This window comes from Schistocerca americana, unplaced genomic scaffold (genome assembly GCF_021461395.2).
Source record: "Schistocerca americana isolate TAMUIC-IGC-003095 unplaced genomic scaffold, iqSchAmer2.1 HiC_scaffold_62, whole genome shotgun sequence".
NCBI lineage: Eukaryota > Metazoa > Arthropoda > Insecta > Orthoptera > Acrididae > Schistocerca > Schistocerca americana.
In genome coordinates this window covers 1,239,652-1,251,505 of record NW_025726368.1, presented here as the reverse complement: position 1 = coordinate 1,251,505, position 11,854 = coordinate 1,239,652, and positions in this window count along the sequence as shown.

Genomic DNA, 11,854 nt, shown 5'->3' with positions numbered 1-11,854 from the left:
GTTTATACATTGCCTTAGTGAGTGGAGCAGGTGCAGGCGGCTTACTAGAGCGAGGAGTGGTGTCACTGTCTGTGAAGCAACTCTGCTGGTGATGTGCTGTTGCGAAGTGGTAGAACGAGAAGAGAAGCACATGTTGGTCCCGCATGTGGCAGGTGCGTAGTTTATCCATCTTCTGCTGAAAAGTTCGAACAAAGCATTCTCCTTCTCCATTGGACTGCTGCACTTGGGATGCGATAAATCCCATTGGCTGTACAGAAGTCATCGAATTCTGCGGACACAAATTGTGGTCCGTTGTGAGTCACAAGCAATGCTGGTAGACTTTCAAGGCAAAATATGGGATGCAAGGCTTGAAGATTGTAAAGCATCGTCGTAGAGTGTGTGGGAACCATAAAAGGGAAGAAACTTGCTGTACATTTCAGAGACAGTCGGCCAATGAGTGTTCTGGTAGTGTCCGGCAAAATCCAAATGCAAGTGCTGGCTTTCGCCAATCAAAGAACTGTTGTGGAGGACCCGGCTTGTGTTCCGCACAAGTAAGGCACTGAATCCAGAATGAGATTTTCATTCTCCAGCAGTGTGTGCGCTGATATGAAACTTCCTGGCAGATTAAAACTGTGTGCCGGACCGAGACTCGAACTCTGGAGCTTTACCTTTCGCGGGCAAGTGCTCTACCAACTGAGCTACCCAAGCACGACTCACGCACCGTCCTCACAGCTCTCGCAGGAGAGCTTCTGTAAAGTTAGGAAGGTAGGAGGCGAGGTACTGGCGGAAGTAAAGCTGTGAGGACGGGTCGTGAATCTTGCTTGGGTAGCTCAGATGGTAGAGCACTTGCCCGCGAAAGGCAAAGGTCCCGAGTTCGAGTCTGCCCGGCACACAGTTTTAATCTGCCAGGAAGTTTGAAGGCTCTGAATAGTTACCTGCTGTACTTGGAAGTCCATGCCAAACCGCATACCATGTTGGTGAGCCAGTTGCTTGGTATGGGCTATGACTTAGTGACCCTGATGAAGCAGAATAAGAAAATGTCTCCAGAGATCCTCTGGAATTGCCACACACAACTGTTCAGATTCAGTACGCTGCAGTATGACACTTCATAGCACAGGCAAGTCATGCTGATATGCAAAGTCTCGACAAACCCCAGGCTACCAGTTTGTTTCACAGTGAGTGACCAATTGGTGTGGATGTAGTACAACATAATCCACAAGTAGGGATCTGCTGTCATTGCCTGGGCAATCTTCTGGTTGTGTAAAGGAAACTGACAGACCTGTGACTCAGTGTGGCAACAAGACACTTCTGATGCTTCAACGTCTGCACCCAGTGCCAAAGGAAGATGCAAAAGTGTGTCTGCATCGGCATGCTTTGTTGTAGGCCTGTGCATTATCTCGCGTTGTAGTGCTATAAGATGAGAGCCAAATGTTGCAGTTTATGTGCAGTGAAATTCTGGATGAGCTTGGCTGGGTTAAAAACTTACTGCAAAGGGTTGTGACCGGTGATCAAGTAGAACTTTCTTCTGTGCAAATACTGGTGAACTTTAGTCATTCCAGAGATGATGGCAGGAGGCTCCTTCTCTATTTCCAGATGGTAGCTCTGAGCTTTGTTAAGCAATTTGGAGCCAAAAGCTATTGATCTGTGAGTAGAACCAATCCTGCAGCAAAGCCTTACTAAGAGGCATTAGTAGTCAAGACCATAGGTTTTGAAGGATCAAAATGAAAGAGGCAGTGGTCACTGAGGAAAGAGTCTTTGAGTCGTCGAAAAGCAGGGTCACGTTCTTGGGACGACACAAAAGGTACATTCTTCAGCAAAGACAGTGCAGTGGTGCCGCAGTCGGAGCTGGATTTGGAGTGAAGCAGATGTAATACATCAGCTTGCCTAGCACTGACTGCAGTTCTTTGGAGATCTGAGGCCACGAAGGACCTGCAAGTGTGACTACACCAGGTGAACTCCCTGAGAATTAATTACATGCCCCAAGTACTCGATCTCAGTTTGAAAAAACACACGCTCAGGTCTGTTGCATTTTAGGCCTCTTCTGATAACACTTGGCACAGGCTGTGCAATTTATAAAGGTGCTCATCTGCTTTGGGATCATCTAAACAATTTGTACACAGACACAGGTGCAGCTAATTGTTCCAAACAGCACTGAAAAATTGGAGGTGTGGGTGCACTACTGAAAAGCAAATGAAGAAATTTGAGGAGTCCCTTATGTGTATTAATGACACACACCTGCTGTGATTGTTCATCTAAAGGAATCTGGAGGAAGGCATTGTGTAAATCAATCTTAAAGTAACGACAGCTCCCAAACAGTCAACAAGTTAACCAGGTCGAGCCAGAGAAAATTAATCCGTTTCTATTCGGGGTACAATGTTGCTATCTTCTTCTTCTTTCTTCTTCTTCCATGGCACTACAATCCAGTATGAACCTTGGCCTTCCCAATGAGCTTCCACCATCCATCACGGTCACATGCTACCCTCCTCCAGTTTTTTTATCCGAGCTTCCATATGTCTTCTCTCACTCCATCCAGCCATCTTGCTCCAGGTCGACCTCGCCCTCTTTGTCCTCCCGGATTATCAAAGAGAATCTTCTTTATCACCTCGGACTCCTCCGTTCTTGCCACATGACGTGCCCATGTTATCCTTCTTGATGGTATGATTTTTGTTACAGGAGCATCAGCATATGTAGTGTACAATTCTGCATTGTACCTTTCCTCTGTTGTTCTGTGTCACAAACAGGGCCAGTTATTCTCTGCAAAACTTTCCTCTCAAATATGTCGAGCAGCCTTGCATCGGTTTCTGTCAAGGCCCATGTTTCTACATCTACATTTATACTGCGCAAGCCACCCAACGGTGTGTGGCGGAGGGCACTATACGTGCCACTGTCATTACCTCCCTTTCCTGTTCCAGTCTCGTATGGTTTGCGGGAAGAACGACTGCCGGAAAGCCTCCGTGCGCGCACGAATCTCTCTAATTTTACACTCGTGATCTCCTTGGGAGGTATAAGTAGGGGGAAGCAATATATCCGATACCTCATCCAGAAACGCACCCTCTCGAAACCTGGCGAGCAAGCTACACCGCGCTGCAGAGTGCCTCTCTTGCAGAGTCTGCCACTCGAGTTTGCTAAACATCTCCATAACGCTATCACGCTTACCAAATAACCCTGTGACGAAACGCGCCACTCTTCTTTGGATCTTCTCTATCTCCTCCGTCAACCCGATCTGGTACGGATCCCACACTGATGAGCAATACTCAAGTATAGGTGGAACGAGTGTTTTGTAAGCCACCTCCTTTGTTGATGGACTACATTTTCTAAGGACTCTCCCAATGAATCTCAACCTGGTACCCGCCTTATCAACAATTAACTTTATATGATCATTCCACTTCAAATCGTTCCGCACGCATACTCCCAGATATTTTACAGAAGTAACTGCTACCAGTGTTTGTACCGCTATCATATAATCATACAATAAAGTATCCTTCTTTCTATGTATTCGCAATACATTACATTTGTCTATGTTAAGGATCAGTTTCCACTCCCTGCACCAAGTGCCTATCCGCTGCAGACCTTCCTGCATTTCGCTGCAATTTTCTAATGCTGCAACTTCTCTGTATACTACAGCATCATCCGCGAAAAGCCGCACGGAACTTCCGACACTATCTACTAGATCATTTATGCATATAGTGAAAAGCAATGGTCCCATAACACTCCCCCGTGGCACGCCAGAGGTTACTTCGTCTGAACACGTCTCTCCATTGAGAACAACATGCTGTGTTCTGTTTGCTAAAAACTCTTCAATCCAGCCACACAGCTGGTCTGATATTCCGTAGGCACTTACTTTGTTTATCAGACAACGGTGCAGAACTGTATCGAACGCCGTCCGGAAGTCAAGGAAACTAGCATCTACGTGGGAGCCTGTATGTAATATTTTCTGGGTTTCATGAACAAATAAAGTGAGTTAGGTCTCACACGATCGCTGTTCCAGGAATCCATGTTGATTCCTACAGAGAAGATTCTGGGTTTCCAGAAACGACATGATACGGGAGCAAAAAACATGTTGTAAAATTCTGCAACAGATCGACGTCAGAGATATAGGTCTATAGTTTTGCACATCTGCTTGACGACCCTTCTTGAAGACTGGGACTACCTGTGCTCTTTTCCAATCATCTGGAACCTTCCGTTTCTCTAGATACTTGCGGTACACGGCTTTCCAAAGCGTAAGTGAGAACCATTGGATAGTGAATTTTGTTGGGCTACTGAGGAGACTTGACTGGAATAAATCACTAAAGGCAAAATATATCTTATTTGCTGATATCAGTCTAATCTTAGTTACAGTTGAGATCTCATTAAAGCAAGTGACTGTGGAACCAAGATACTTGAAGCAATCAACCCTTTAAAATGTGTATGCATTCACACTGAAAGTTGACGGCATATTCGTTGATATGCTTCCCCACAGGCCACGTATTTAGTTTTATCTTCATTTACCATAAGACCCATCTTCTTACTTGCTTGACTTAAGGCTGTAGAAGCTTCTTTCAGTTCGGGTACTGTCCATGGATTGTTTTCTATGTCATCTGCATGTGCTAAAATCTGTGCTATTTTTTTATTTCTAGGGGGTTTGTGTAATATCCTCAAACACGAATGCAGATTCTTACGTCGGACATCATAATTTTAACCATTCTCAGGAGCTTTCCCTGTATCCCTATCTCCTGTAATGCATGAAACAACTGGTTTCTATTGATGCTGTCATATGCAGCCTTAGTCAATAAAGAGGTGGTATTCGACAGTTTTCTCCAAATTTGGCGCAGGTGTGATCTATTGTTGACCTCCCTCGTTGAACTCCGCTAGTACCTTGTACCCCAGGTTCAGGAGGGTGATTCCACAGTGGTTTCTAAACTCTATTCGGTTGACCTTTTTATCTATTGGACATGATATTCCTTCATTCCATTCATCTGGTATCCTCTCCTGTTCCCATATGAGAGTGATAAGTTTAAACAGAGACTGCTCTAACATTGTTCCTCCACATTTTAACAATTCTGCTGGAATGCTATCAGTGCAGGGAGCCTTGTTATTCTTCAGTTTCTGTAAAGGTTTTTAGAACTATTCAGGGGTTCAATGTTGCCTTAGTCCGCACAAATACACCATTTGCCCGAAGGCTTCTGGATCAAGTACTAATGGAGATGCCCACTGACTGGCCCTGATGGATGCCACAGTGAAAGTTCCAAGCAGCCTGTTCCCAGAGCACGTGTAGTATAGTGTGAGACCTGAAGAAGCGAGACTGTGCATTGTCTTTAGTGGTCACATGCACAGCAGAATTAGAAGCTTTGGCTAAGCCATCAGGGGACAAATCTTTGAATTCAGCACACAACTGACCAACACTGTCCTTCAAATCAAAATTAGCAACTGATAACACATTTGTAACACACAAAATCCAAACAAATCATGGTCAGGCATATTTGCACTGTTCCGTGAAAGCATACCCAGAAGTTTGTCTTTTGCAAATTCTTGTATGTGGAAGGAAGGTTGCAAGAACCTAGTACTGGAATGTTAATTCCGTTATATGGTGTAAGTGTAATGTATTATTTGTGCAGCTTGGACTTGCTAAGATGATCAGAAGCATTGAGACAGGGAATGAAACTGAGACACTCTTAGCTAATTGCAACTGAATAGTGCAGCCACCTATTACAAGGTCCACAGAAAGCTGTGTTGTGCTAAAGAAAATGCCACTGATTTCATGATTTGTAAACTACCACTCTTCTCTTCCACACTAGAAGTTCTGTTTGGTTCAGGATGCACAACATGTACAACAAAATTTGATTTCTGTGGGTGTATATCAGGAGAGGGAGGTTTCTCTTTCTGTAAGCACACCGCTTGAACATGTCCGTTCTTGCCACCTGAAAAACAAGGTGCATTTCGTGGCAGGTAGAAGCAATGCTTATGAGCTGAGGAGCAGCGCGGGCAAGACTTCATGCCGGTATCTTGCTGGCCTGGCTGTTTATGTGACTGGCTATCTGAGCCCACTATCTGAGTCCTTGGAAGTCTGTCGCCCGCTGTCTGTCTGTCCTGACTGCTTGTTTAGTCTGAAAACTTGGATCTTGCAGCAACCTCCTGAACTTTCTCATCACAATAGTCAATCAGAACCTGGATTAAACCCCGATAATTCAAAAGTTCTGGCCGTGAAGCGGGGAATACTTCGGAGCACGATTAATAGACTAACACACTGGTTGCTGATAAGAAAAAAGATTGTTTAACAGTAACTGGTACTTGGTGTACAGAGAGGTGAGCTTCAGACTGAGCCAAGTACTCAACATAATCCTCTTTTTCCCCTTCAAATGGGTAAAATGGATCCGTAAATTGTGGTGGTGCCGTAGTTTGTGACGTCTTATTGCGAGTCTCATTGGCTGCCATCTGCATTTGAATGAAGCCCTCAGCATCTCGATAAGCTGCGTCATTTGTTGTGTCTGTAACTGAAGGGGACACGTTAGCTCGAGCATCGGTGCCAAAGGCACTCGAAATTGTGGTGCTGCTAATTGCAAGTTGGGTGTGCGTGGGACTTGGGGCAGTGGGTTAGCCGTAGCAAAGCAAAAATGCTAAAGCTAAATCAGTGTGTGGCAGTTCAAACAAGCAAACGGAACAAAAGTGGTAAGCGTGGATCTGACACAGAAATGTCCAGAAGCACAAATGGTAGAAGAACAAACAAAAATGTCCAGAAAGTGGTAAAAATTAGGCGACAAAGGGAGGAAAATGACACGGCATCGTAGGTTTGACAAAGTTTATTGCCAGATGTGTCGTGTGTCTGCAACTGTTAGGCCTGGGGCAAATAGGTGGAAGGTGGCCTGAAGATATGTCGCCATAGGAATCTGGATGGATGAGCAAAAGATTAGTGCACACAAATGCATTTTAAATAAATATGTTGTAGTCGACTTAGTGCAGAACAACTGCTGCATTGTTGGCAACTTGTGAGTGATCGTGGCTAGCTATAAGCAGAGGCGTGAAATGAGCGGCACCCAAGTGCACTGAATGTTTGCCAGTGAAGTTAACTCTCAACGACTTGAAGTAATGTTTGTCACCAACTAGCAACAGGGAACTTTCACTAGAAGCACAGAACAAAAGGTAGAAGTAGTCTGGTGCTCAGATGGCGGCCGCTTGTAACACCGTCTGGGTGGTCTCCATTGGTTGGCGACATGGAGGTTCTTCATTGGCAGGGTGATGAAAGCACTGCTTGTGGTGCTTGCAGTAATCTTAGAGCCGCCAGCTCTGGCCGTGTTGATAACCTACGGTACTGCAGTTATTATACGTACTGTGTAAGAGGAGGATCGAAATGTTTCCATTTGAAAGCTGTACAATCCAGAATTGTGTGCCAGTTGGGTGAAATTGCCGTGAGCACTGAGGCAGTCATCCCACCGACTTACCGGGCTGGAGAAACCTATTCAGTGAAACACCATTTGCTGCTGCATGAAGAAGTCTGTAACTGCCTGCTGGACATCCTCAACTGAGAGGAATTGTCGTTGCTTCACAGTTGTTTTTAATGGCAGAAGGTGTGATGATTGCATGGGGAGACGTCAGGGCTATTGGACGGGTGCTAGAGTGTGTCCCACTCGAGGTGGTGTAACTTCTGCTTTATGACATTTGCGACATAGGGATATGGGTTACGAGGCAACAGTGCCTCGTGTTGCAGTTTTCCCAGACGTTTTGCCTTAATTATATTTAGTAATTTCTCCAGTGTTGCACACAACTGTTCTCCAGTGAGGGAGACACCAGGTTCCTTGCAATCAGTAAGCAGTGGGCTCTGGTAATCAAAGAACAGGATGAGTGTCTCTTCTTCAGCAGATGGCTGGCTCTTGAACTTGAACTTGATGGGGTGAGGGAACAGTGGATGACGCCATTCCATTGTCGACGTTTTCGACTCCGGTTCCCAGTGGCAGCACCAGCTTTTGTTGCCTGCTACAATGCACTCGAGGAACGTGTTACCTTCAACATTGTCCCAGAGCAACAGAGGGGATAGTTGACTTCTGAGATGCAAAAATACAGAAATTATGTGATGTGATAAAACAGCAGGCCAAAAAATTTTCTGGAAAGAATTGCATGCATATATTCAAGTGGCTGAATGGTTAAGATCCATGTCCAAGTGACTGTCGTAATTTGTTGTAGCTTGAGTGTAATTTTTGCCTTTGAGTAAAAGTGTCATTTCTTTTATTATAGCATGTTGCTTTCAGTTACCTATTGTATTATCACAGAGCAGTTCTTTCTATGTATATTCAAAGTTTCATCTTGCTATATTACTTGCCAGTGACACATCACTTGAAAATTACATTTGTTCTTAACTTTGGCATACCACTGTGTGTGCGTGTGTGTTGTTATGTCCTCGTATGAGGCTGACACAGTTTTGGTGACTTCAGTTCACTTAATATTTCTTTCGGTTTAAACTTAATATTTCCTTCGGTTTAAACTTAATATTTCTTTCAGTTTAAACTTAATATTTCTTTCAGTTTAAAATTAATATTTCTTTCGGTTTAAACTTAATATTTCTTTCGGTTTAAACTTAAATGAAAACATCGTAGTTTTGGGCCATATTAATTGGAGGTTAGAGCATGGACAGACCCTTGTGGAGTTTCACAATATCCTTGCAGTTTAAACTCCCAGGAAAAACTGCCTGCTATGGATGTGTTAATCACATTCATTAGTGGCTTAGCAGTAAAGGCAGATGATGACAGTTTCATAAAGTATTTGAAATGCCATACATTTATGGGGGCTTTATTTAGTGTTTTTCAATCTGTTTGACTATTGTTACTCGATACTTGTAAACATGTAAATGGAAACCATATATGACATTATTTCGTGAAGTTGAAATGATACTTGTTAGATTTGTACAAATATTTATTGAAGTAGTTTCTAGATGCATTTCCTACTGATTTTAGGTTGCTTTCTAGAAAACTGTTCTATCTGATTTATTTGATGTTCTTGTTCATATGTTTTGACTGCCCAGTTTTCTCTTTTTATGATCAGCCGCCCCGTTCTGATCAGCTGCTCGTTTTTGCATTGTTTTGTGATCCAGTAATCGGCTCCTCAATGTGCAATTTGTTAGTTGCCCAACAATTCTGTGATGTGAAGGGAATGAAAGATAGTTACATAATTTTTTTAGTTTTGGTTGTTAACCCACTACTCTTTTGCAATGCTTAATGTGCTGTGTGTTCAACATTGTCAATTGCTGTAATAGTTGAACAATAATAAAACAATGGAAAATCCAGGATGGAATGATCATAATACAGGGTGATTCAAAAAGAATGCCACAACTTTAGGAATTTAAAACTCTGCAACGCCAAAAGGCAGAGCTAAGCACTATCTGTCGGTGAATTAAGGGAGCTATAAAGTTTCATTTAGTTGTACATTTGTTCGCTTGAGGCGCTGTTGACCAGGCGTCAGCGTCAGTTGATGCTAAGATGGCGACCGCTCAACAGAAAGCTTTTTGTGTTATTGAGTACGGCAGAAGTGAATCGACGACAGTTGTTCAGCGTGAATATCGAACGAAGTATGGTGTTAAACCTCCTGATAGGTGGTGTATTAAACGTTGGTATAAACAGTTTACAGAGAATGGGTGTTTGTGCAAAGGGAAAAGTTCTGGACGGCCGAGAACGAGTGATGAAAATGTAGCACGCATCCAGCAAGCATTTGTTCGCAGCCCAGGAAAATCGACTCGAAGAGCTAGCAGAGAGCCGCAAATTCCACAATCAACTGTATGGAGAGTCCTATGAAAAAGGTTAGTTATGAAGCCGTATCGTCTGAAATTGGTTCGAGCACTGTCTGCAGCTGATAAGATTAAAAGAATCGATTTCTGTGATTTTATCCTTGCTCAAATGGAAACAGATGAATCTTTCGTTTCAAAGATTGTGTTTAGTGATGAAGCAACTTTCCACACTAACGGGGAAGTCAACCGTCACAATGTCTGTATATGGGGCACTGAGAATCCGCGGGAAACAACTCAGTATGAACGTGACTCACCTAAGGTGAACGTTTTCTGTGCCATTTCAGCCAATAACGTTTTTGGTCCCTTTTTCTTTGAAGGTGCTACTGTAACTGGACTAGATGTTAGAGAATTGGCTGTTCCCTCAGCTCGAACAAGAAGCACAATAATTCATATTTCAGCAGGATGGAGCGCCACCACATTGGCACTTATCTGTCCGTAACTACCTGAACGTCAACTACCCGAGGCGATGGATTGGCCGCCAGGCAGCCCGTGACAGAGCACTTTCATCACTGGCCTTCAAGAAGCCCTGATCTAACCCCCTGCGATTTTTTCTTATGGGGGTATGTTAAGGATATGGTGTTTTGGCCACCTCTCCCAGCCACCACTGATGATTTGAAACGAGAAATAACAGCAGCTATCCAAACTGTTACGCCTGATATGCTACAGAGAGTGTGGAACGAGTTGGAGTATCGGGTTGATATTGCTCGTTTGTCTGGAGGGGGCCATATTGAACATCTCTGAACTTGTTTTTCAGTGAAAAAAACCTTTTTAAATACTCTTTGTAATGATGTATAACAGAAAGTTATATTATGTTTCTTTCATTAAATACACATTTTTAAAGTTGTGGTATTCTTTTTGAATCACCCTGTATTATGAAAAGGATAGATTGCTACTCACCATGTAGCGTAGATGCAGAGTTGCAGATAGGCATAACATAAAGATTATCAAACAAATTAGCATTCCTTTTGGCCAAAAAGGCTCTCATTGGAAACACACACACACACACACACACACACACACACACACACACACACACACACACAGAGTCAGATGTCAGTTTGTGGGATGGAGTGGAGTTCCATGCCAGATGCACTTGTTGGTCAATACAGGGACGGTTGATGCTGTTTGTGGCTGATGCTGGAGTTGTCAACCGATGATATCCTGTATGTGCTCCATTGGAGACAGATGTGATTGAGCAGGCCGAGGCAACATGTCGACACACGGTGGAGCACGTTGGGTTACGACAGTGGTATGTGGGCAAACGTTATCCTGTTGGCAAATGCCCACTGGAATGCTGCTCGTGAATGCCAGTACAACAGGTTGAATCACCAGATCTTTGTACGAATTTGCAGTCACGGTGCGTGGAGTAAGCACGAGAGTGCTCATGTTGTCATATGTAATCGCACCCTAAATCGTAACTCCAGGTGTGGTCTAGCATGCAGACAGGTTGGTTGCGGGCCCTCAATTGGCACTCTCCTAACCGAAACGAGGTCATCACTGGCACAGAGACAGGAGCAGCCATCGTCAGAAAACGCGACAGACCTCCACCCTGACCTCCAATGAGCTCTTGCTGGACATCACTGAAGTCACAAATGGCAGTGGTTTGGAGTCAGTGAAATGAATTTTACAGGGCACCTGTCTTGGAGCTGTCCTCGAAGTAACTGATTTGTAACAGTTCGTTGTGTAATTGGGATGCCAACTGCTGCCCCTTGCTGCTGCAGATGTAATACGATGTGCCACAGCAGTACGCCAAACTCAATTGTCTTCCCTCTCTCAGTAGTGGCAGGTGTCCACCGAGACCCGTCTTCTTGTGAATGTACATTCTCGTGACCACCACTGCCAGCAATCGTTGACAGTGGATACATTACTGCCAAGTCTTTTCTGCAATATTCCAGAAGGAACATCCAGCTTCTAGTAGCCATATAATTTGACTTCTTTCAAAACTGGTGAGGTGTCAGTTATTCTGTCTTTGTCACCTAATGCATTCTTGACTAACATCAACTCACAGCATCTAATCTCACAGGTAACTAATGCTCATGGTTGTAACACTATATATTTATGAGAAGTTTGCCACTGGATTGAGGACTTTTCAGTAGGGAGGATTAAGCATGTTATCTTTTATGGAGA